Source organism: Sceloporus occidentalis, unplaced genomic scaffold (genome assembly GCF_023333645.1).
Source record: "Sceloporus occidentalis isolate IW3139 unplaced genomic scaffold, rSceOcc1.0.p SCAF_125, whole genome shotgun sequence".
Lineage (NCBI taxonomy): Eukaryota > Metazoa > Chordata > Lepidosauria > Squamata > Phrynosomatidae > Sceloporus > Sceloporus occidentalis.
Window position 1 is genome coordinate 556,011 of NW_028317105.1, and position 27,908 is coordinate 583,918.

The 27,908-nt window shown below is 38.8% G+C and overlaps 1 protein-coding gene and 1 pseudogene across 1 annotated transcript in view; one reads left to right on the forward strand and one right to left on the reverse strand.

Moving 5' to 3' along the window:
* Positions 1–27,908, forward strand: part of LOC149281985 (dachshund homolog 2-like) — a 197,791-nt gene that overhangs the window by 68,372 nt on the left and 101,511 nt on the right. The gene's annotated exons all lie outside the window — the stretch shown is intronic.
* Positions 15,305–15,457, reverse strand: LOC149281986 (U2 spliceosomal RNA; annotated as a pseudogene).

Consider the following 27,908-nt stretch of genomic DNA (forward strand, 5'->3'; position numbering starts at 1 on the left):
AACAGGCTGCGTTCACAGGTGCTTCTTGCTTTTCTGTCACCAGTTCAGTGACTTTATAGCAGGATTTTTGCATTATCACAGTGTCAAGGTTAAAGCTCCGGTGCCTTTATTTCAAAGGGAAATTTGGTCAGCTTCAAGCAGTGAAAACTAATCTGAACGCAGCCGGGAATGAAGCGCGCATGGTAAGCTGAACAAATGTGGCATTAAAATGTAGCGGCTCCTAAAAACTAGAGCCTGGGATGTCAGTTATTTGTCTTTCTAGGTATAAAATGGATACTTATTATTTTTTTTGGGGGGGGGGGGACCAAACATAGTTTTGTTGTTATAGAATTCTTAAAGCAACACCATTGATTTGTACAGGTTTCCTGATAACGTTCCAGACGCGTCAACATCTTGGGATGTCATGTTGGGTATTTTTTCCAAGATGTTTATATATTTCTCCATTGCGTTGCCCTCTAGTGGCTGGGTCAAGGACTGAACCCATTTGTGACCCTTCGGTGCCATTGACCAACTAGTGTGCTAGAACCTGCTACGTTGCCGTTCCAATAAAGTCTTCATGTTTTCTGTTGAGAGTTTATATTGCGTATGGCAATATTGCCAGTCGGTGGCAAGAAAGGGCTGCTGTTGAAATCAGTCTCATTAGACCCCCCCCCCCGGGAACTGGTGGTGACTACACCATGTTGGTGCAGGAGATGTCTTCGGCCGAACACAACTCCAGCAAGCCTTGGAGCTTTGGTTTCGGGGAAAGAGGCAAAAGCGTAAGGGGATTCTGCAGAGTACCCCCATGCATACGCAAGGAGGACCACGTAAAAATGTAAAGGGACCAGTCAACCATCATATACCTCAAAGTCCATATGATGCCTAGATTGTCCCTTTAATCTCAATGGAACTTCAAACAAGTTCTTGTGAAGGACAATGCATCATTTTGGTCTACATCCACTGATCTCACATCACTTAACTAGACTAAGAATAAGGGTGCGATAGGAAATGTCACATCAAAGTCATTTTTTTCCCCCTCCCGGTTGACATATCTTTATTATGGGTCTTGACAGGCACGCTTTGACCCTTCTCATTGGCTAGAGTATTTGATAAAATCAGAAGGCGAGAAGAAACATTGTTCCCCTTACCTGGAATTCCGCTGGCCCCATAACTGACAACAGGCAAAAGCGCGTGAATAAATAAACTTGTTTGACAAATCCAGCCAATCAACACTTTGTAAAGCGCCGCTCCCTTAAAGCCTGGTCATTATTTTACCCGACAGGACATAAACAATACTGTCAGCGGCGGTGTGGGGGGGTCTGTGATATATGGATCGGGCTGCGAGCGGGCTCGATAACCTTTCAGTGGCTTTCTTATCATCTGACTCCTCCAGATAGAATGTTGTGTATCTGTCACCGATTAGTTCAAGTTGTGACGTTTCCCGGCTCGCGATGTCCCCCAAACAATCTGTCAGCGAAAGTCAAACCCAAATCCATTTTATCGCCGAGGAATTCCCCGGCAAAATTCCTAATTTCCGGGGAAGACCGCGTTTGGGCGCCATTAGCAAGAGATTAGACATTTGGCTCGAATTATTGTTTGTGAATATAGAAGTCAATGGTATTATAGCGTTTTTTTATTTAATAGCGTTATGAAAAAAATGTCACAACTACTAATCACAAAATAACTTTGCGTTTGGTATTCGGGGGATTTTGTAGCCGAGAAACAGATGTTTAGTGTTAAAATTATCTAAATGATCGCCAGCCTGTCTGTGTTAAATCAAACGTTTAATTTGAAATGGATCTATATAATTTATACTTTCCTTTGGTGCATAAGAGATGCGTGTGGTTTTCTGTGAAAGGCATCTAAGCGAGGGAACCATATTTCAAGTCGTACTGATAGGGCTGAAATAATGGCTGCCCTGCGGGGGGGGCTGGCAAGGAGGGGGCAGTTGGGTATTTGCCCCATGGGGGTCCTCTGATATAAAGATTTTGGGCCACTCCCGTTTCTACATATAGCCATCAGGGTGTCTAGAGTAACAAGAACTATATGCAACATTTACACCCTGACTGCATTCTTTCTGCGCTCCTTTTATGCGGTCCATTTGGGCAAATTCCAAAATGCAAAAATGTTTGGATCTGGAATGTACGTTTTATACTTATATATAATTAATTGTCGTTTCATGGGTTAAATCTTGCACTGTATTAAATGACAGGGATTATCCATGTTAAGTATTAACCCTTTGAGTGCCAGGAGTGGGGGGGGGCACATTTTTTCACAGCGCGGGAGACCAGGACAGTTTTTTTTTGTAGTTTTGCAATAGTTTGATTTAGATGACGAAAAATATTATCTATCTAGTTTATGGGTTAATAATTATAATTAAAAAAACACATTTTGTTTCTCAATTATTATGGACTGGCCCCATAAGTGGTTGGAACTGAATGAGTTAACACTCACCCAACCTACCCGAGGAGCCACCTCGCAGTGCTCTGCAGAGGAACGTCACGGGGTGGCCACGTAAGAGCTACATGAGTGGTCTTATGCGGCAACCTGCACAAGGTCCATTACATTGTTGAAAAAGTTGATGTGGGACATTCTTACTTTCTTCACCTCCTTATTTCTTCTTCTTTACAATATAACTATAAAAATGGGAGACCTTCTATATCCTATATATATATATATATATATATATATATATATGTATATATATATATATGTATATATATATATATATATGTATATATATCATTCCCATAGAAAACATACTTGATCTGTGTAGTTGATTCTTTCTGCTCTGGAGGCCGAGAGTCGTCGTTAGGAAGTAGACACGGAACCCGATAGTTTTCTAGAGTGTTGTAGAACCTCAGAAGCAAACACAAGAGAGCCTGCCGAACGCAGACTACATGATCGCGGCACAAAGCCGTTCTTTTGTTCTTCTTTGTTTTATTACACGCTCTGGTCCTTTAGCAAGTCATTTTCCGTTCGTTCGGGAAAAGAAACATCTTTAATGACTTTATTGTGCGGGGATGCATAAATAAAGAGCTTAGAACAGTAGCACGTTTTTTGACAAGCATATTCCAAGCAGAATTACTAATTACTCTTCAATAATAAATGGGGGTTGCGGCGATGGCATGCCTTGTAAGGGTCCATACATTCCAACTAAATATTTGAGCCGTAGTGTTTTCTTTGGGTAATAAAACACATTTTCAGGAACCAGAAGCTGTCACATTCCTCCAGACGTTTGTTTTTATTGTATAATTGTAGCGCAGGAGAAAATGTGGCCTGGGTCTCGCTCCTAATCGCATTCACGTGTACCTCTGGAATTGCCTGGCTGTAGGAGATAGCGCTGTCACCCCGTGCTCGTGTTATTTCAGCGTGACCAAGAGGGCATCAGCAACGCAGCGCATCAATGTATTTGTTTGATTTGGGAATTATATGAATAGAATTTGTTCCTGTAGTTGAAGTTCTGAAATGGCTAAAAGTGATTGTTGAGCAGAACAAACACTTGGAGCATTGGTTGTTAGTTTTCTGTTCGGAGCTTGTTAGGGGCAGATGACATTATTCGATATTTATTCCCTGCTTACGGGATCTGCAGTATCCGTGCATTCTTACAAGCCGCCGGCGCATCAATGGACGACGATCCGGGGTCAGCAGGGGCAATAACTGGGAATACGTTCAGCTTGACGTGGAGTCTCCGGGTTGATTTCCTCAATCTCCGTGTAGGGAGGTGGCATTTGGTCACGCCAGCCCAGGTTCCGCCCACTTCCCAACTACTCGCTACCGCCCACTCCTATCCAAAAAACTCCCCACCCCTACATGCCACTAGCTCCACCCCTTAATGAAGCCACTCCCTCATAAGAGGGAGAGCTCCCGGTAGTCTGCCCTGGGAAGCTCCTTTACTAGTATTTGATAGCAAGAGAAGTTCTGGCGCTCTTTAGAGATCGGCGCCTATTTTGTCCCCCACATCATTTTCTGGCACTGAGGGAAGCGGCTTCTTTTCCATTTAATTGAATTGTTTATTCCCAGAAACACGTGGGCTCTGGGCATTAATTGTGAATCTCACCCACTTCCACTTCTTCCTTCACCCATGGTGCTGTTGAGGTGACCAGATCATTTTTACTCGAATGCTTATACAACATATATCATGAGGATCACTAATGAATTTAATGCATGCCTGCGGTATCTATTTTCTGTTATTATCCCTGACTTATGGCCCCCGGATGGGTCCCGGAGATTATGAAACTTCAACATCTGCAATAAAGCCATACAATCCGGCACGGAATACCATCATTTGTTTTATTCTTATTTTTATTTAATGTTCAAATTATATATAAGTATGTTTTCCAGTTCTGAAAAATCATCTTTTGCCACTGAATACATAGCCATGGCATTTTTTGCAAATTTACATTCATTTCCCATGATCCCAGAGTGAATATCACACTTGCTATTATGTATTTATTTATTTTATTTTAATATATATATTATTATTATTTATATTATATATATATATAGATATATATATATATATATATATGATTATGCATGTATATGGGTGTACCTATTAGAGGTACAGATAATATGGAATGCGGCAGTCCTCCCTTTAAAATAATCACCCATTTTGGGTGAAAAAAAGCAACCCTGATTGTAACAAACAGAATGGCAAATCATCTTTAAAAAAAGAGTGTATCTTCCAGTTTATGAACACTTTTTATACTCCTTTTGATGGCTCTGCTCATTACTTTTTATAGATGTCAGTCTGTATGTTATAATCTTTCTTAGATTTTGTATTTTAACAGACTAAGCAGGATCAATTTTCTTTTATAGTGAGACTTTATTTTTTTTTATTTTACTGTACGGTGAATTCGAAAGCGAACATCCTATTTCCCAGGGGGTGTTTTCCATCCTTTTGTCTGCGTGCGGAATATTAGCAGATAAGTTTGTTGCGTTTTCTCCTCGTACTTTAGGAGTCCTTGCCTGCTGCAAGCACAGAAATGAAACGTTTCACTAATGCTTGTTAATATTTTCGGATGGGTGAAGCATAAAAATAGATTTTCTGCAACTATGTTTCGAGTTAAAGTTACATAGATCCTCCTTAACCCCTTGTACGGGCTTTGTCATTAAGGAGTTAAGAATTGGTGTTTCTGTTTCACAACTGCATTAACAGAGAAATAATAAATAAAATTAATATATTTATGTATAGTGTAAATAGTCATCTATCATAGTCTGTCCAATAACTCCTGTTTAATCCCCTTTCTAGTTGCTGGGTCGTAGACCTAAATGGATTTAAATGTGGTCAGGTCAAACTGACTAGGGCAATCCCGGGGTCGTTTTTATCTTTTTTATCCCCAAAAGAAGTCATGTTGTCAGCATCGCATGACTCTGATGACGATAAGTCCTTACCCCACACTCTACTTTCTATTCAACTCTACATTAGATTTCGTGATGTGCATGTAGCACCGAGATCTCTTATTGTAATGGTTCTAGATCATCAGCAATTTGGAATTTGGAATCCTGGAGTACCTTCCATCGCAGGTCCTTATTACTAAAGCAGTTCATAAATAATTAATGGAATATATGTCCGATAGCAACACTAGGGGGAAGAAGGCAAATACCTTGTGTTAGGAGGGCAATTGAAATTCTTTATCCCCTCTTTCATTATATATATATAATGAAACTAAACTAAAAAATATATATATATATATATATATTTTTATTATTATTATTATTTATTTATTTCTATACCTAGCTATTAGTATTCTTATGAAAGTCGTACTTATTTTAGTTTGTCAATTCTCTATTGCCGCTGTACCGGTCATATCACAAAGTAATTTGACGTTTAGACTTCATTCAAAACGGATCCAAGCACATTTATTATAACTTCTAGTATTGTGAAGTGTTGAAAAAAAAATCATTTGGAAACAGATTAATAACAGAATATAGTAACACAACTTCCCTGACTGGGATTCGAATCCTAAGCACTAGACCACCGGGGAACACAACATCATATATCATGAGTGATTGAAATAATGGCGCTTTATTCTTTATTTTTTTACATTTTTTTTTTTTTTTCTCCTGCAACCTTCAGTGTATGTCCATGCATGGAATCTCTGCTGAAGCATTTTAATTAAGGAATTGATTAATTATGATATACTAAATAAATAACATAAAGATCTTAAATATATTAAATACCAGGTACAATTTCACAATAAAAATATATGTTTAATTTATTTTTTTTTAAACATATTTTTTTGGGGAAAAAATCACTTCCGAAATATGCCGGTCACAGTAACCCTTTTTCTTCACTTAATAGGGTGACGGAGTTCTAAGACGTATCGTCCTTTGATACGCCAGCGGGGAGATGGACATGGATCTAGAAGACTAGTCTTACAGGGTTTCATGGCGGTGAAAACCGGTGGGGTTTATCAGTAGTCCCATTCGCCTATCTTGGACGTGCCCTTCTAACAGTGTGATCTATTCACTAAATGGAGAGTTGTGTTTCAGCTACATGACGTCACTATACATTTTGAAGGCTCATCCCCAGTTGGCTTCTGCAAGCACCATATTTCCTCCCATGATGCTTAGCAAGCCACGCTGCGCATTGCATCATGGGTCTTGTAGTGCAGAACCGCCTGAGCGCTTTCGGTTCTCTGTATTATTGTTTCGTTCCCAGATAAATTCTTTCTTAGCAACTAATGTTTGTAGGAAATGTTTGTATAAAGAAAACAAGAGAATAATCTTTTTAATCTCTTTAAGTTAGTATTCAGATGTCTGACTCTCTAAACCCTGCATTCAAAGACTCAGAAGTAACCCATGTATTTTTCCATATCCCAGCGCAGCGAGAGAGGACAGTCTAAAAAAACGGAATAATTAATTACAAACCCGGGCCGCATGATATAAAATCAGGAAATGCCAAGAAATTATTTTCCCATGCACTTTTGTTTTGGGAGACGAAATATCACTTAATAAACACTATGATGTCATGGGTAACAAATGGTGAAAAATGAAGATTTTTTATTTTTATTTTCTTAAAGGCACATTTAAAATAGTTTCCCACTAGAAAAATACAGAAGCTAATCTAAAATAAAGGAAAGGATAATAATTCCCAGAATTGGGGAAAAAAATAAAAATTAATTAATTAATATTTTTATATTATTATTTTAACATTAAAAAGAACTTAAAAAGTACCTAAAATATTGTCTTGAAATCAAAGATAATATATAATATTATATATAAATACAGTATATATATACATACATATATGCTATTACATTAATTTCCTTTTATATAAAAAAAAATATTAATATATATTTATAATAGTATATCTTCGCAATTACGAATTTTGTGTTTAATGAATGACCTTTACTAAATTAATGATTATTAGCTTAACATTGTGAATTACGGTATATTATAGCATAGCTGATAAATGTATCTCACTTTAATTTAAGTAGGAGAAAAACATTGATTAATGAATGTATACGGATCCCAACTGTAGACGAGGTAGACTTACAGCCTTCTGTGTGCCTGATAATAATAGGAGTTGGGCTTAAAAATAAACTGCGAAAGTGTTTTTCGGTGCATGCACATCTAGAGGGTCAGATGCTTAGACGTGATATAATGAACATTAACTTTACTGAGTGGGTGGTCGATAGGTGGAACAGCTTCCCAGCAGAAGTGGTATCGAGAGACAAACATATATCCTATTTAATGGCAAACTCCGAGGTAGTATTTTCTAAATTGAATAGAATAGAAAAAAGATGAAAAATCAAAACGTGTAGCCGGAATTCGTTGTTTACCGAGAAAAATTAAACCCCACATTGGAAAACAAATCTGACATTTTACGGTCTTTTTATTTAACAATCCCGATTCCGGAGAAGGTTTTGGAACGCCTGGCGCTGTAACAGAATCGGACACATTGTGCGAAGAAAGCTTAATGACGCTTCAACACCAAGAAGATCCACGGGCCGCGCGGTCAATGTTCTGCAAATGGAAAGTTGGCATTTGCTCGAGCCGCCTCTCGTGGACTTTGATACCAGTATGGCGGGCCATTAAACACAAATATTAGTGTCTGTATAGAAAGGTAAACAGCTATACATCATGTATACGGCCCAAACACTTAACCCTTTCAGTGTCGTTGGGGTAAGCACGTTATTGCAACCAATTTAACAGATTTAAGGGGAAAAGGGTTAATATGATCATTAAGACTTAAATTAGAATGCAGAAATTTCTGAAATTTGAAACTATTTCTCGCTGTCATGTCCTGTTAGAGTTTAGAATCTGGTAAATATTTTATAATTTGTAAATTGGGTAAATAAAGTAATTCATAAATGTAATATTTTTGATTTATTTCGGGCTTACAGATGTACAGCTTGCCTCGAATATCGCATTACAGAAATCATCGAGGTTTTGGTCTGCGCCAAAATGAAATAAATACTAGGCGGATATTATATGGGGTAACCCAACTAATTGGGAGAAACCTATGATGGAATATACTGTATACAAATGTACTTGGCACTTGACATTGTACGGTATAATAAAAAGGAAGGTAACGTAAGTCAAGGCATATAATAATAATAAGCACAGTGGTCTACCCACTTTTTGATCGGGTATGCAATAATTCCGAATTGGGACGCCTGTGTTGGGGTGTGTGGCAATGTTCTGGCCCTTCGCAGGCAGCCATTACTTGGATTGTCCTACACGCTACTTGTTTAAACTGGTGATAAACACACACAAACATTGTGTCAATAAATGTGTTGTGTCCAACAACTAAAGACAAAAGTAGCTATTAGGGTAACAGACATCCGTACCCCTCCCCCCCCCCCATCGTCACATCTCGGTGTCGAAGGTACGGACGCACATGTGGAATATTTGTGTTTGTAAAGGAAGTGGATGAAAGGATTGTGATGCATTATTCATGTTTCTAAAGAAAGCGGCATAACTCAACGACATAGCAGCCCGGCCGAAACACACAGCCACGGGAATGAAGATTGACAGGCGGAGTGGCACCGAGACTTTGCCAAAGACTTGGGAGTTATGTAGGAGTGAGCGTCATCCCACAATAGTGCTGAACATATATATATATATATTATTATTATTTATATAGAGCCATCAAATTCCATAGCGCTATATAAAAAATTATATATATATCTATATATATATATATATATATATATATATATATATATAGCACTGCGTCACGACGTACACATTGTATTTCATGCATCGATATCTGGTGGAGAGAGCTCATCGTGCCCGTTCGCATAGTGGGGGATCAAGCAGGTGAATAATATTTGTATAATATTGATATCGGGGATATATGCAGAAAAGCAGCAGAATGGAACTTTGCACCCTTGGGTGTAGCATTTAAAACTACTAGTTACAGCCAATCAATAGGTTTCATTTTATTACAGCCAATCAATAGGTTCCATTTTATTACAGCCAATCAATAGGTTCCATTTTTATTCTGCCCCTGGATATGATGGAGGTAAAATCAACCCATTTAACGTTCCGTGGTGGACAGAAAACAAACACTGTATATAGTTTATTAAATTCTATATGAATTGGAGAGCTCTTGGTTGATCGTGGAGGAACTTTCTTTGCCCAAAAGTCTATTTGTACCAAATCCTAATGAAGTAATTTTCATACCAGTCCTTATTTATCACAAAAGAAATCACAGCTTTAGAGGTTGTCGAAAGGAATCCCAATTTACGTGACATTTTATTTAAATAGCGCCAGCAGATTCCGTGGCGCAATTACTATAGGAGAGACGAGGTGTGTAAATAATGCACTTTTGGGATCATTTATGGAAAGGTATTAGCGAATTCAGCGTCCATGGCACACCTATTATTGGTAATTATGGTAATTTGTATATAATAATGTAAAGTTCAGGGAGTACGGCCCTTTGCGGCGTCAGTAATGGTAAAGTGGTCTGTGTGCCGGGGGCTTCTCTGCCTCTCTTTGTGCATACACCTTTTAATACTATATCTTCTTTACTTTTATCAAATTCTCAATAAATCTTTCATGACAGTTTATTTAACAAAGTGTCATTGAAACTGTACGCTTGATTGATGTGACCCAAGTTAGATCAACATGAAATGTTTGTAAATGTCATCCCGGCGTGGCCGTCGAGAAACGGTGAAGATGTAAGAAACCCGAAAAAAACAAACAACGGAATGTTTATCTTTTCCTCTGCTCCTTTGGATGCAATTTCCAATTCATAAATGAAATATAAGATTTTCCCGAGCGATCACGTCAATGAGCCGAGTTCACTAGCCACAGTCAGGATACCCACGCAAACACTCCACTCGGCTTCAGATGACCTCTCGTGGCTTTCAGTTTTTTTTAGGGTGTCATTTTTAACGGGACGTTCGCGGGGGCAATTAAAGCTGAAACAGCTTCTTAAATGTCTCGGTGCTGTTTATTTAGGCGATCAGACCTTCACAGGAAAGAATAACATGACAGACCTGCTAAGATTGGTTTGCTTAACACACTAAGGAGCTCCTTTTATATTTCGTGGCACGTTATTTTTAAGACATTTTCCGTCCCCTGGTAGCCGTAAAAGGGTTGGTGTAAGGAACAGGCAGGCAGTTCTAATATAGGCAGACTAATTTAATGATGATAAAAGCCAGGTACGTCCAGGGTCCTCTTCGTGCCTTTATTTTATTTATTTATTCCAAACTGACCTCAGCTATGTCCATACCTCGGAACTCTAGCCTTTTTTTTGCTTTGGTCTTGGGATCGGCGTGGAGGCACACTACCCCCCCCCCCCAAATTTGTCAGCAGACCACCTGCTGATGTCAGTGGAACGCCTAATGATGTCAGCAGATGGCCCGCTGACTACCTGCTACCTAGGGCGGGAGCCTCGATTCTTCCAGGTATGGCTGTGACCTTCCAGGACTTCCAGTAGGTCATTGAAACCTAGTATAGGCTCTAAATATATCTGTATCACCCCCTCCCACTGACCTCAGCGGTAAGTGGCACATCATGGCCGCCTTCAGAAGCCATAATACGATTCCACGAAAGGCAAAAAGTGATTTCAGCTCATTTTTATACAAAAACAAACTCTGAAGTCGCTAAGTAATGGGCTCCGTGTCTCGTGATAACATAGTTTGGATTATTTGAGTGCCTTTAAGTAAAGACGATCTAGACCACCATGGTTAGTCAGCTAAAACTTTGCCTAAAAAAAAAAGCCGTTAATACACCAGGCCGTAGTATATATATATAAATAACAAACAACAGGAAAAAGAGGGTTATTTAGGACTAAGCTTACCGTCGGCCCCTGAACTTCCCACCGCTCGCAGTTGCCAAACTCAATATTAAGCAGTACAAACAGCAGAGAAGATTAGTTTATAGTGTTATTTCAATAGCAGGAATGGAGTACTGAAGATTTAAACTGGCCGTCAGCCAATCTAAATTCTCAGTGGCTGCCTGCAGCCGAAGTTTGATATTTAATTGCAAAATGGAAATTAAAACTTACAACATAATTGGCCGTAATGTAAAGAAAATTGAAACACAAGCGAATGCGCGTTTCCTACCACAATCTCTAAATCTCTGAAGTTTGCAACGCGGGGCTCCGAAGCTCGACGCTCAACAAACAGACTGAATCCTGCGATAAACAAGCCCTTTGCTTCGCCGTCGTAGAACATTCTTGTAGGCCTTTAGATTTTATCAGGCTGTGATTAGAATTATTTTCTTTTTCTTAATGATGAATTCATTTAATGAAATATATGAGGACTTTTTTATTGTATTTTAGAACTCTGAGGACACCGGCCAACCTTGCCACAAAGTCTTGGATTCTATTTACAGGACAGCGGACCGAGACGGGACGTTTAATGACGTTTATTTAACTAAACATTATGAACGGCGACCTCAGAAAGTTTTTCTTGCAAGAAAGTTCAAGTTAGCCGTACAAATAACACAGTTAGCGAAACTTCCCGACTATAAGAAACGGTTGCTTATAACTCTTGCCAGACTTTCAGAAAAGGACACTTTGGATAAAATCTGTTAAAAAAACTGCTCAGTTACATACCAGGGCAGGCTACCTCTTCTGGTGTAGTGGGTCTAGCCATGCGTAGGGGCGGGGTAAGTCCCAGACAATCTTAAATGGGTGGGGAGTGGGAGGGAAGAGGGTGTGGCCAAACATTGCTCCCCTGTCTGGAGAAAGGAGAAACTGACTCTGAGACCCAGGAAAGCAGGGCTTTACCTTGGAGACTCTGAGTTAAACGTGGACAGTTCCCAGGTACAGTTATGAAGTAAGTACTTCTGCGGGTATTTATTTCCACCAGAAACCGCAGTAGAGGGAGAGATATTACACCACGATCTGACTGCCAGTGAAAATTGCCCTTACATTATATGCATGCGGCTGCCGGCTTTCATATCAGCTGCAAGCACTTTTGCATCTATACAGTAGGCGGTTGTTAGAAGTTTTACTTCATCTCTTTCTGACCATGGGTGTGATTAAACTATCTATAAAACATTGGGGAAAAAAGGAACGTTTTGGAAAAAGTTACATTTGTCAATGTGAAATACGAATAATTTTTAATCTGAGTATTTTAAATTGAAATCGAAGGGGTTGTGGAACAAAGAGAATTTCTTTTGGGCAGTCTGGTTTCCAGTCAGTGCAAATCTTCATGTATGATCAATTGGTTCTGGAAAGACATTATGCCACGTCCAACTAAAAGGAAACTACCCCATGAACGTGTGATTACAGAGTGCTGGCCACGTTCCATAGTGAAAATAAAACAAGTTTTTCATCCTAACCCTTTGTGTGGAGCAAAGATCACGGTGTTTTAACTTGTAGGGATAGACTGTGTGTTTATTGTTGTGCTTCCTATAAATTTAGTATACAATATTGGGGTGTTATGCCTTATAAGACCAAAGTCATACAAGGAGAAGGTGGTTGGACATAGAAATATTCCAGGAGGATCATGAGGTTGGATCCTTGATTGAGTTGAGGTTTCAACAGGTGGCATCTTAACAGCTAATTACTGTATATATCACAGTAACAAATTATACAAATTTCTGTTTTCGCATAGATTAGTTATAAATCTTCTAAATGAATATCTCAACATATCACCTTTTTTAAGGTTCCATGAATTTAATAGATTCCCAAAGTTCCAGAAACCTAAAAATGTTGGGTCTTGGCCATCCGTGATGGACTCGTAGCGGCCTCGCATTTCGCACTCCAGTGTTACATTGTTTCTGCCAATCCGACTTTATGTATATATTTGTTTCATATCGCATTTAGCAGCAGAAGCTGGCTGGAAGTGATGAGAGCTATGTTCCACGTGCTGCTGGTGGAAGAGACCAGAACAATGTATGAATGATTTGCAGTCCTTGTCTGAATATGTGCGTTTTTGTAGATTTGCCCTACTGATCATAGCTACGCTTTTTTTCACCCTAACCTTCACCCCCTCCCTCGGAAATAAATAAATTATATAGTAACTCTGAATTAAGCTCTTTGTTAGGAAAACGGTTCCTTTTAACTAAATTACAGGGATTTCAATTTACCAGATCCAGGCCACTGAATTTAAAGGTTACAAGGTGTGTTAAACTTTAATTAAAAGTAACTAGTGATTTAATAGCTATTGTGAGACTTAATTTGAAAAAGGCAGTGGTTCGAAATGCTTAGAGGGATCCCACTAAGACAGATGATATACATGCTTATGGCGGCTGTTTAACCCTTTCATTGTCAGAAGAATTATCACCGTCAAAGAAGGGTTTTTAAACCATCCGAAACAGATAAAGACCTTAATACCGGGAATTTGCTGGCATATTAGACCCATTCGGCCCCGTCTAGCCTAACCATGTATGTTTAAATTCCCTGTATGACTGGGAAGGATATATGATGGTCTCTGGTATAAAAAAAAAGTGGAAATAAGAAGTAAAAATCTAGGGTGATTTAACAAAATATTGTCAGCGCAAAGTGGATAGAAAGTAAAAAGAAAAAAATAATACAATTAAAATTTGGAAAATGCACAATTTAGTGTGAAAACCAGCACATGCTCGTTACATAAAAATAATTTGTGTTTTTCCAGTAGTAATAATTCCCATAAATTAGATACTTGCATTTTCAACTAGAAGATGTCACAATATAAACCTTAACTCCAGTTAATAATAGAATATTTTCAATATTGCAAGACAACTCAACCAATCCCCCCCCCAAAAAAAATTCCAAACCTATTTTTGTTTCTTAAAGTTCAATAATTTAGCAGAAAAAAAGGTCGAAGAGTACACTATTTTATTTTTCCGTGAAACACAAAAACATTTGAATTGACAGTAGATAAAATCAGTTTGGTCCAACCCGTCTTTTTTTTTTTTTTTTTTTTTTCCCCAAAAACCATTATTTCTAATTACGAAAGCAGAGGTTGTATTTTTGTAGCGGTGAGCAATGCTGGTATTTTGTTTGTATTTGGGGTGGCATGGGAATAGTCTGCTGGCCGTTTCTCGTTGGGAATATTATTGTTTGATGTGTAATAATATAAATTGCAAAGCTTTCATTTAGAAAAACATGAAACAAAAGAGGTTCCGGGGATCTGAACACACTGAGCATCCTCATTTGCATGTCTCTACCCACCGTCGCCAGCTGTAGCAGAGGCTTTGTGTAGTAACGTGTTTTCTGATTCCGGCAATAGTAGGTTTGATTACCTGGTTTATAAATGCTTTCATACATTTTATATTTACTTTTATTTGTAGCTTAGAGAAAAAAATGCCACTTTTTTCTCGACCTAACTGATCTAAATATTTGATGTATGTGGCAACACAACAAAAAATACTAATATAAAGTGTTTATACTATAATTCTTATTTTGCATAAGGTGGAACTTCCCAGGTCTGACTTGGAGTCTCTGAGAGAAGTGCTGCTTCCCAGGGATTCCTGGTGGCTTCTCTCTTTCTGTCAGGCTCATCATATCTCAGCCCTTGCTGGATGTTGGGGTCCAGAGCACAGGAGTGTAAGAACTCACACAGTGATAAACACACACTTCACAGATGAGACAAAAGCTGAATGTTTGAATATAGGTATATTAAACAAAGCAGATACATCTCGCCATAAGTAACAGAGTAGGAGGCCCTTTTGCCTTCAGGGCACTCCCTTTAGGCTTCACTGCCTCAAAAAGAAAAACAGTGATCCAAAAACATGGCCTCACAGTGGGTTAAAGGAACCGTGAAATCCAAACCAAATTAATAGACACATGTGTTATACATTGCGATAGTATAAATTAAATAAATAGGGGTTGGCCATTCATGGCCTGGCCATGTTCAAAAATAAGGTCACAAACCCAAACCCTGATGGGTCAAGGAAGAGGACGTGCATAGAGAAAACGCCTGGTGTGATCGTGACCGCCATGGGCAGGGGCGTGCAAACCGCACATGGCGACTCCAGCATATGTGTACTGGGGCAAATCAACACCTCAACCTCTATGCTCCCACCACACCACACCACAGGGATACTACACTTGATCTTAGCCAAAAGGCCAAGAAGCGATCATAGACAGCTTCTCATCCTTTGCATAACTTAGTATGAGATTGTGATACTGGCTTAATACTTGAGGCTTGGGCTAGCACGAGAAATACCATTACATAAGTTATGGTGAGTAAAGGTGATGGAAAACCTTTCCACTAAAATTTAGGGGTATGTAGAAGCATTATTAAACTCATCTACAGACACCAGACAAGCCAGAAGGCTTGTTTATCCCTCGGAAATCTCATGGTGCAGCCAAAGGGCTTGACTGGATGTGTTCGGGCAAAATTATTAATAGTATTGGAAATATAGTTTTCACTTAAGTGGAACCAAAGTTTAATTTGACTTAAATTAACTTGTTTCATGTTGCACGCACCTCTGCTGGCCTCTTGTATAGAAGACCAAGGGCTGAAATCATCATGGCCTTTTTTTTGTTCTACCCGGATTTTACTATTACTTTCAGTATATTAGCATAAGCCGTTTTTTTAACTCTCTTTACTACAATTAAGCCGGAATCTAAATAAGGAGCCAAATGTACGGCTGCTACCACTCTTTGTAGATATCTGTTATGGGATCAGAAGATCCAATCCCCATGTTGGCCTAGCAGCTAAACTGCAGAAGATCAATGAGACCTCAAGATGCCCTCAAGATGACCCATCCTATTCTTAAAGAAATCTGGATCTGGCTAGGTTCTTGACATAAGCTCGGACAGTAACAAGGCATCGAGCTTTCAGAATCTTGTAAATAAAGCCCGCGATAAAACCAAATCCCCAGGACTGGTCACACATCTGTGCCTCGAGAATCTTGCCTTGCACATTCAAGTTACTTTTTGTGTCTATCTGCCAGGAGGTTCGGCTGGTAACAAAGGTGGAGTTTTTCAAGTATGGCCATCAGCTGACGATCAAATAACTTTTTTTTTTTTTTTTAAATCGTTTTTATTGACATCCGTAGACCAAAACAAAGCATGTCGTACAACACATGAAGTGAAGCAAGAGACAATGCCCAACAGGGTTACATCAGCAAATCATGACGAAGCAAACAAATGTCTCGGTAAAGCATAGTAGCCGGGTACAACCGGCAGGCATAAGTCACTTCAATCCTGACATGAGAGACGAATTAGACAGCGCATATCACAGATGTGGTGATCAAATAACTTTTATAAAATTGCAGTAGGAATAAAAAAAAGGGCAGGCTAGATTTTTATACATGTGGACTATTTTACTTCTACCTGGCAGTAAAAAAAATTGTCAAAATTCCAAGCGTCCTTTTATATTCTTCTGCAGTGTTCCATCCCCAATGTTCTTTGCTCTGCTAACAGAGTCTAACTATTGATCGAAGAATAAGAGTCTTTTTTTTGGATGAGATCCATTTATTTTTATTTATTTATCTATTTGTTGCAAGGTGGGGGATTAAGGTTTCTTTGCTTGTATGGAGCTTTGAGAATAAAATATTCTTCTTGCGCCGACAGATTGTGAACGAAGTATCCATCATGTATGGCCCTACGTCTTGCAAAGCGTGCCCAGGGCTGTGTGGATGTGTAGTAGACGGGCAGACATATGGAAGTGGCTTTCTCCGAGATACCAGCGGGTACAGTTTGTGTGTCTCAGAGCTCCCGTTGGCACGGCTGGCAGCTCAACTCCCTGGGAAAGGCATTGCTTTCAAACATGAGTAATTGATGAATTGTATGTAATATGCAAATGTGAATGCATAAATCTTCTGAATGACAGCTTAATTTATGTGAGCCTTTAAGAATGTGGGATTAGATTTTAATTAAATATCTTCAAAGGCACCCTGACTTGTTAAATTTTTTTGGCTGCTGTCTCTATCCCTCTGTGTTGGAGGAAGGACCACGGAGCAATTAGGAGGTTTTTTTTTTTAAATTGACGTCTGCAGCAATAAACATACACTGACTTCTGATCTTAATACCTGCAATAGACACAGCGTTAAAAAAAGAAGAGTTTTCACAAGACTGTCAAATGTACACAAACACTTATATTAATATTACATATTTAATTGAGAATAGGCATAAAATTAGATTTTTGTTGTTGTTTTGGCCCTTTTAGGAAGTAGGAAGATTGTGTTCAGTCATTGTACAGCAATCAAAAATAATAATAAAATAAAATGTAAAAAATACTAAAAATTTAATAATTATTTAATTTATTATTATTATTATTATTATTTTTATTATTATTTTTTTTAACACAATTGGCGAGCCAGCACCTTGATTTTTTTTCCTAATAGGGGTTTAATGAGTTTATAGTAGTGAAAGGTCACAGTGCCAATTAAGGAAAAAAGTTCCGAGATACGAGTTACTATTTTTTTAAAACCTTTCCCATGTAGCTGAGCCTACGGCCGGAGATAATGTATGCAACGGGACTAAACATTAAAAGGTATAAATATCAATGTTTCTGCTATTGGTTGTCCGAGGCACATTTGCCATGGCATATTTGTGATATTTGTGGCGAAGCACACACTGTCCATGCATATAATTTAAAAAAAACACAAGCCTATATTATTTTAGTTAACGCGGCTCACTAAAGCCTCTAGACTCCCAGTTCGACCCTTTGGCCTGAGGCTGGAATAACAAAACTCTGTTAAAAACAGCTATATATAAATTCAGCTCCCTCTCTAGACCATCTTTGGAAAGCTATTATCTTGCAGGCTCTTTAAATAATATCACATGCAAGTTACACAAACCCCCTTGGTTAATCTCTAACAGTATTTATTCTGCGAAAGGGTAACGCTCTAATCCTGATACAGATTTAATTACGCTTAATTAATTTTCATTTTCAAAAAGGCAGAAAAGTTATTCTTATCAGTGATGGAATAACAAATGTATGTTAAGTGTTTCTTTCTCGCTTTATCTCTTAATAGCCCCAAACAATCAGAGAGACTTAAGCAGGCATTTTTTTTAAATGTTTTTTTTTGGAGGTCTGTCCATGAACTGAGTGAAAATATCGGAAAGATACGATGGGGAATGTAGACCTCCCTACGGAACTCTCTGGGTTTGACTCGGAGTCTCTGGGTGAAGCCCCGTTTACCCAGGTCTCCAGGTCTGTTTCTCTTGGGGAAGCTGAGTTTGATAATGACCACATACCATCCACCAAGGGATATTCCATAGCCTTTGTTGTGGCTACCCCAACTCCTTAATGAAGCCACTATCCAAACAGAGGCTCCTGGTAGCCTACCATGGGAAGTTTACAGGTTTGCAAGTGGTGTGGCCAGGGTAAGTTGACTTGGACCTTGCAAAAAATCCCAAAATAAAGCATTTTTCAATGACTGGGACTGTCCTTTATTTGTTGGGTTTGCTGGACACGGGTGGAATATTGTCCTAATGATCTCCTTCTGAGATAGTGGCTTCAGGAGGGGACTGGGCTAGCCACATATAGAGAGGGGCTAGCTGGGCATAGAGGTGAGGCTAGTCCCAGACAGGCTTAAGTTGGTGGATAGTAGTAGGAGAAATGGGAGGGGAGTGGGCTTGCCCAAACTGTGGTCCCCTTCTGACCCGGAGACTCCAGTTCAACCCCAGAGAGTCTCTAGATACGAAGATGGTTGCTCACTTGGTATACACGCACGGATATATAAAAATGTAAACAGAGGTGTATGTAGAGGTTTTTTTGACTGACTGGACCTACAAATTATAATATCTAAGAAGAGCGATGGATTATCTTTACGTCGCTTCCATGGCAGTGTCACCAACCGTCCACGTGTTACGTACACGAGGACCCTCCGTTTTACAAAGGGTTAAACCATCTGTCAGCATATGTGGCCACGAATCAGACTCTTCACTCCGCTGACATTAACAGTCGGATCGGATCAGGGTTTTTCTCGTCCCTTTCATGTAGCTTGGGTTAAAGGTGCCCTGCTGTTTCTAGCTTTCTTTTATTTCCTTGTCGATGCTGCCGATGGAGGCACATCTAGCGGAAGATATGTGGCAGCAGAAGTCCGCGTCTCCACCAAAGGCCCACCAGGGACCGCGTTATAAAAGCCCTGACACGCTGGTGCCTGGATGTCTGTTGTCTTAGAAATGCTGATGTAAATAGCCCAGTGATGGAGGCCCTGATCCCGGGTCCTTCTTTGGACAATAATTTTGCCACCTGCTGAACATTCATAAATCACTGCTTATACGAGATCAGTCGTTGAATTACTAGCCACAGGCATCCTGAGATATACGTGGAACAAAACGCACAGCTAAGTGACAAATGCCTTTACAGGCAATTATTAGGTATTAGCCCAAAAAGTTCAATTTCTGATATAAATACATAAAATTCAATGAAAAATTATGCGGGGAAAGCCATTTTTCTATTTCTTGTATAGAAACTCTAATTACGTTTGTTTCCTTTTGATGAGCAAACAGACATACATTTACATTATGGATAGGAAGGAAGGGGAGGAATACGTAAGGGTAAGGTCATGTCAAATTAACCTTTCAACTTTTAACCCTTTTTTTGCCCATTAAACCTTGTTCTTTGCTAGAACATTTCTTACATATTTTTGTTTTCCGTACACTCGTGTTTTAAATTGTTACCAAGAGCCGTTTTCACGATTACGGAGCGTAGGATATTTCATTACTAAAAAGGAAGCACCTGCGGGTGAAAAGGAAGACATATCTTACGATGGGACAATAATATAATTATTCGTATTGTGTCGTAACAAACAGAAAAATAATGAGAGCACCGCAGCCAAGGAAATGCCCTCACCATATTGGCGTGAGGTTTGGAAACACATTTCCATGAGCCAGTATGCTCAAGGACTCTGGGTCTGTAAGACGGCTCTACAGAGCAATTCTTTTATTTCAATAATTGAGCAGAACAAAAGTCTGTCGATGGAAACATGTTCCATGTAGAAGTTTTGAGGTTTTTTTTAATCATCCTTTAAAGGGTTAACTGTAGAAGACTATAAGTTTAGTGGCCGGGTCCAGAATACAAGGGGGCAATAGATGGGTAGGCATGGAATTCGGCATGCTCTGCGCACATGTAAGGTAACCCAAACCAGTTGCGGCACGGCTCCAGAAGACAGGCAGCAATATCATAGCTACCAAGTTCCTCGTTTCTAGCGGAGCAGTCCTGATTTTCAGTGCACTGTCCTTTTGCAGCATAGACCTCGTTCACAGTAACCAACGTGGACACCTAGGGACTTGTTGAAGTAATATGATGTCATATGCTGGAGTTTGACATCAATATGTGCCCCCCTTGATCCACATCTAACCACCCCCCACATCCAATAAAGGTGAGACACCAGAAAGTGTTGGAGGCTATACAATATTACATCTTGTAGTTCAGCACACCAAATAAAACATTTGAATAATGTGTATATACATATATAAAATTAAGGGGTTCATTGTTGACCTTATTTGCATGCGCCTACCCATAATCCCTTGTGGTTGTGGCAGCACCATGAGATTTCTGAGGGAAAAAACAAGCCTTCTGGCTTGTCTGGTGTCTGTAGATGAACGTTTACATACCCCTAAATTTTAGCGGAAGGGTTTTCCATCACCTTTACCGACCATAACTTATGTAATGATATTTCTCGTGCTACCCCAAGCCTCAAGTATTAAGCCAGTATCACAACCTCACGCTGATGAGTCCCATTAAGGATGTTGTTTAGAGAGGCTGTGGTACATGTTTGTGGCTGTTTCTTGCTTCTGGAGCTGATTGCTATGTTCAGCTCTTCAGCCATGCTTTCTGGTTGGGCACCTGTGGTAAAGCTGCACCTGGTAACTCTCTAGCCGGGCTGCATTTTCCTGGCTGGGATGATGAAAGGCTAGTAGGGTTTGAAGGGACCCATTGCACACAGCTTTCTGACTTGGATGAATAGTAAAGAAAGCTGGGGTCCTGAGCATTCTTGGTGTAAAATAAGAAGTATAAAAACAGATTATAAAAAAAACAAACAACAAAAACAGCTGTCCATGAGCGGTGATCTGGTTACTGCATCTCTTCCCGAGTTTAGTTTAAAGGCTGTCTTATACAGCAGGCAATTACTTTCAAGGCATCCATGTATAAAGTGGATATAGAGGCAAAGGTGATTGTTGTTAGCCTTATTTGCATGCGCCTACCCAGAATCCCTTGTGGTTGTGGCAGCACCATGAGATTTCTGAGGGAACAACAAGCCTTCTGGTGTCTGTAGATGAATGTTTAATAATAATAATAATAATAATGCTTCTACTACCCTATATCTATCTATATATATATATATATATATATATATATATATATATATATATATATATATATATATATGTAAATCCCATATGTATGCCGAATGCATTATTATTATTCTAACTGGTAAATTAGTATTCGTATATTGTCGAGTTACTGCCCACGTTTGGTGGGGGGTATTAACGTCCCTTTACATTTTTCAGAAATACTTTTTCAGTTCATTTAACTCAACAGGAAGAGTTTCGGGAGGATAAAACGCGTGGAGCAGCTATATTAAGTCTGATCGCTTATATATAGTAAAGCATTGCGCAATTAATGCAAAAGATCAAGCGCTGGTTTTTAAATACCCCAAGGAGCTCAAAACTGATAAAAGTACACTGTCATATCACGCGGTGTTCATATCACTGCATTATTTCTGAGGAAGTAAAATAACAGTCTCATTCCGGTCTATCAACACTCCAAATGGCTTCATTCAGATAATGTAAATAGTGCACGCTGTGCCTTGTTTCAATTTATTAAACCACATTGGGTTTGCCTTCTTTAGTCTTTAATTTATTGTTGTTGGTCTCGTCTTAGATTCAGGAGCCGTATGTCTATCTCATGTACGTTTAAATCCCCTCACTGTATTATCCTCTACCACTTCTGCTGGGAGGCTATTCCACTTATCTTATAATTGTGTATATAACATTCTTCGCAATGTGTGAAATACCCAGAGGGAGAATTGTGTTTTATGTGGTGTGCTTAGAGGTGTGTCTAGGGAGCAGGGAGTTTTTCGGTAACGCTGTAAGCTATGGATAGGTAATCATGTAATAGGTAATAAGAAGAATGTATTCCTGTATTTATTTGCGCATTATTTCTGGATTTAGGGCTCATACACGCACAAAGCATTTCGAGCCCCTAGAAAAGAGGCTCATCAGCAGAGGAAAAAAGTGCAGGGAACTGATATTTAAAAAAATGTGGGTTTATATTTTCCAATACACCACCAGTGGTCATACATGGAACTGCAACAAAAAAAATAAAAAATAAAAAAAAAAGTCTTGTGAGCCTAAGCCAGAATTCTGCCTTTGCTACCCTTTAACTTGCGGCTTTTTTAAGGCTTTTATTGCTTCATTTTTATTAGTGTGTTTATTCATCACAAAAAGCCGATCGCAGCGATAAAAACATTTAAATACATAAAGGAATTTAACAAAGTACAGGAGGGAATTTTATTTCAATGGAGGAGAGATATTCAAAGAGGTCATTATCTAAAACTAGAGAGGCTTAGATGGAATGTTAGGAAGTTTTACTTCACTGAGATCGAGGTAGATACGTAGAGCAGACTCCCAGCAGAAGTGGTAGCTGTCAATATAGTGAGTGATGGGAATGACACATGGCTCCTAAAGCTAACACGAGACTGACGACTGATTAAGGTCTGAGCATTTACATCCTGATAAATGGGCAGACTAGTCGGGCCGGGTGGTTCAATTTCTACGATTCTACAACATGGGGTTAAGTGGATATCAACCCTTTGTGCTTCGCTCTCTGATTTGGCGCTTATAATTTATTTCAAAGCGCTGCTTAGCTATTCACATTTATTGATTTCATTCAATTTATTTCATTTTCCAAAGAGGTAGACTGGAAACCTTTAATATTGGCGCGCCCGATGCACGGATTATGTACGTTCATTATGTATATTTCACCCTCGCAAAATGCCACGGCAAATATTTCAGTGAAATAAATTAGTTCCCTTCACGCCTTCAGCCAACTGGTTAAACTGAGAACGTTTTACACTAAAACCGCCAACATGCTCAGCGTGAGATTTATTAAGAAATATCAACACTTTATGTCCTTTAAAAAAAAACGCTAGTCAATAATTTAACTCTTTCAGCGCAAGAAGGGGAAAAAATGAACTAGCAAAATAGTTCTGCATAATGTAATATTTTTAACAGCAGAACTTTGGTTATATGGTATTCTTGCTTTATTTATCAGGCTTCCCCCATGATTAATTCCATCCAAGCTAATATTATTTGGGGAAATATAATATATATATACTGTATATATTATAATAAAAGGTACATAATGGTGCCATTCAGTGTTTTTTTCCCCTTTTTTATTTTTGGTGTAGACGTGAACGTAGCTCTTCCCGAAACTGGCTGCCCCACAGATCTCCCTTTCTCCTGCTTCATATAAGACCTAGGAAAGGGGTGTGACCGGAAGAATAGGGCAGGAATGGGGTGTAACCTGGGCAGGGAGTGGGTGTGTCCAAAATGCCGCTTCCCTATTGCATACCTCCCAATTGTCCCTCTTTATTAAGGTATTTGAGACTTTAGGCCCCAAATACCCCTGTATGTCTTACGTGATTACATAAATAAATATCCAGAGGTCACATAGAGAACAAATTCTGCAAAGCCCCACCCATAACCACGCCCCCTAAAACAAAAGTGCCCCTTTTTGGCCAATTGAAATTGAAATTTTGGGAAATCAAGCACACACCCTGGGTAATCGGCTCTGATTTCTGAAGCCTCCTGGTGAAATCCAGAAAGCTTCCAGATAAACATAGTATCTTCTTGGACGCTTCCAGATGTTCCAAAGTTTAATAATAAAGAATAGAACACGGCGCCTGCATCTGTTCTTATACAATGTGCAGTTTCACAAAGCTTGATAAACGGCTCCCCATAACTCCTCAGTAAGTACCCTGCTGTGTTCTGCAGCCGAGCAGACCAGGCATTACCGACCATTTGTCTACCCATAAAAAAGTCTAACTTTAAATCATTGACTTCTGTAGGTCGTACTCTGATTTCATAACAGTACCTGGTAACTTTTCTTTTGAATAATCACAGTTGTTGAAAGAATAAGTCAGTACTTCGTCAAGCGGTGTGTATTTATTGGGACAAAGCGAGGTTTCCGAGAGCTATGCTTTAATTTTCAAGCCGAGCAGTAATAGGAAGGAAGATTATTGTTCTTCAAAGTTTCTAGTCTTCAAGACAAAAGTCTGGTAGATACTGGATTGTAATGTTCCCCATACAAAATTTTATGGGTTATCCAACATCAGAAAAACCTGTATATCAACATGTGGAACATGTATAACTTAAATTATGCCTCAATCTATTCCGAAAATAAATCTTGTAACAGTGAAAAAGTAGAACCCAACTCTCTGCATTCACTGTTACGTAGGACCATAGGTCCTAACCAACATCTGATCTTCTCCAACACCTCAAGACAGAATCTCCGTATATGTTTCTGTGCATGGTAGGCAACGTTAAGACAGCATTAACCAAAAGATGGATGACTGAAAAGAATGTTTCCAAATGTAACAAACACATCATAATACTCGCATCCTTCTTTCCCTGACGACTTCAAAGATTATGTGCTAAATATATTTTGAAGCGCTATGTTTGATAATTACTGAGCTCATCAATAATTTGCTAGAGCACATCGTCTACATACATGCTGTTCTTTACGTTGATGTTTGGTTTAAATTCTTTTTTTCCCCTCAAAATATTTTTTTATGAAATTACTATTTTACCAAGTGCTTTGTTTTAGTTGTTGTTTGGTCGGTGGAATGTTCTTCACTGTGGACCATCTACCATTCTAAGACTAGGTGTTTCGAATGGAATGGGGCAAAAAAGCAGGAAACGTCTCTCAGGTTGACTTTGTGCCATAAGTCCAATTGCATGTAAAGAAGAAGGATAGCATTTGTCACATTCTAACAATTAAATATAAATTAGAGCCCTATAGCCCTTGGTGCCCTGGGTGACTTTAACATGGTTGTCTGGTTTAGGTCCTTTCCAGTCTGATTATGGAACTTTGGGCTGATTTTAAATTAGTTTAAAGATTCTAAACTTCAAAAATATTTTTATTCTTTTTTTATTTTACCCAATTAGATTTGTTTTTCTCTTTAATCCAAGCACTTTGTTTAAAATTCCAATAAAGAAAATAAAAGCTCTACCAGTTGCCTTCCGTCTTCAGAGGTGACTGTATTGTTCCTTTATAATCCTGTCTTCTCTAAAGTAACTGTGTTTAACCTAAACTATTAATTTACCTCTCATGCGCAGCGTTATTTCCAGTTTCCTTTAACTGAATAGTTGCACCTTAGCACTGACAGCATCCATTAGTTCTTCCTTTTTTTTGCACCCCCCCATTTTCCTCTACACAATTGTGCACATTATAATTTACAAATTAAGTACACAGCGTTTTCACCTCGGGTCTCTTGCCAAGAAGAATCTGTACGTAAAAAGAAAAAAAAAATATCTTTGTATCTTTTCATAAAAAAGATAATTATAAACGTTGAAGAAAAAAAAGAAAGGTAATAAAAAAAAATTGAAGGGGGGGGGCTGTGCCACAACGAAGCCACCTTTTCTCTCTTCTCTCTCCGGTAGTTTGATGAGTGAAGAGTCTGAATTCAAAAGACAAAGCAATGCAATTTATTTCGCAGTAACAACATGTCAATGGGAAAAGCATGACACATACACTTATTAAATGTAGAAACTTTCAGCGCTTAGGGAGACTTAGGACTATATTTTATTTCAGAAAACTTTAAACCAGGGTTTATATTTGTTTTCTTCTAAAAAATGTACTTAAGCAAACTAGTTGATTGCATTCGATATAAAGGGTTTCGGTGGACTGTTAAATATTACAACAATAAAGGCAATACGGCAACATTTTATTTACTATTATTCATTCATTCATTCATTCTGTTTGATATAGAATCTGAGCCAAATGCCTATCCCATGCAGACTTTTATTCCCTCACTCCCCTACTTCTGCTGGAAGGCTGTTCCACTTATGTACCACCCTCTCAGTAAAATAAAACTTCTTTACGTTACATCTAAGCCTCTGACGTTTTAGAATGTGACCTTTTGTTCTAACATTTCCTTTATGTACTTAAATTGTGTATTTAAAGAGCCGTCGTATACTCACCCCCTCTCCATCGCCTCTTCTTCAAGATAAAAAAAAAATATTAAACCTTGAATGTAAATAACTTATTGAAAATATATTGGGAAATAAAATATGGCAGAGGGTAAGTGGACGTGGGCACATTCTGATGTTACCTACTTTTTTAACGTAGGGTATGTACCCAGAATCACTGTGCTAATAAACTCTATGGAAAATGTTATTAAAGCCTAAATGAGAAGATAATGATTCCTCATTATGTATTTTAATTATATCCGCCAGCTTTCACTGGACAGAATAGAAATCATTTTTAAATGACTTTTGTTTGACCCACACACCTAGAGATTGTGTTACATATTGATGTTTTTTTTTTTTACCTTCCTTGAAACAAAAGTGCCTACAAAAAAACGCTTAATGACAAACATTACATAGAGTTTGTAAAGAACCCCATAGTTTGTAAAGGTTCCAAAACGAAGAAGACGGCAGCGTACAATTGACACCAATGTAAATTCAATTACTGCGTTTAAAACGATAATGTTCGACCTTCTCGGCTTTGGTGATATGTACGTAGACTAAAACGCGTTTTGTTTCAGCCGGGCCCCCCCAAGGAAGAGACAGAGGGGTTGAAAACTGTCAGCCATACAATAAGATGTGCTTTTGTGATAGACACCATCACAGGTTGTAGAACAAAGCTCCACCAAGTGGGAATAGAATCTTACAATCGGCAGACAACTCCCACAGACTGTGTCACTTCACAGGACCGAATGTATTTGTAATTCTATGTGTTAAACAGTGTCGGGAATGAAATATTTAAAAGATCTTTGATTTAAACACTACATTCAAAGCAAGACCAAAGGCATGCAGATGCGACTTGGGGGATTACGCTTCTCCAGTTCCAGGAGATACCTAAAGGGGGTTTGAATGGACCGTTGACCTGTCTCCATTTCAAATCGGTTCTCAAGTGGATAATCTGTTTTATTTAATCTATAATCACTTTTACCGCCTCGCTGGCTTGAAAACCTACCCATAGCACAGCTTGGTTTGTTATATGTTGTGTTTTTTTTTTATTGAAAATGGAACTCGTAATAAATTTTTTATTGAATTAACTGCAGGTGCGAGGATACACGCAGGCTATCACCAAAACTGATTAAGATCTAATTTACAGGGAAAAATGTCATTTGGTTTCTTTATGCATCGTTGTCGTTGTCTTGTCCACAGCATCATCCGCCTCTAGTTGCCCATTCTGTCGGCCTTCTGGTCCTTACTTCTTTGATAAGGCCCATAACTTCCATTTGGGGTTTTCCGTGGTCTTGTGATAGCAGGGGTCCCAAAATGAATACAGATACTCACATTGAAGTTACCTAAATCCTGTGTTTCTTAGCTCACAATGACCTCAAAGGGAGGGGGGGGGGGTATAATTACTACTATATAGATTGTCCTAATAAGT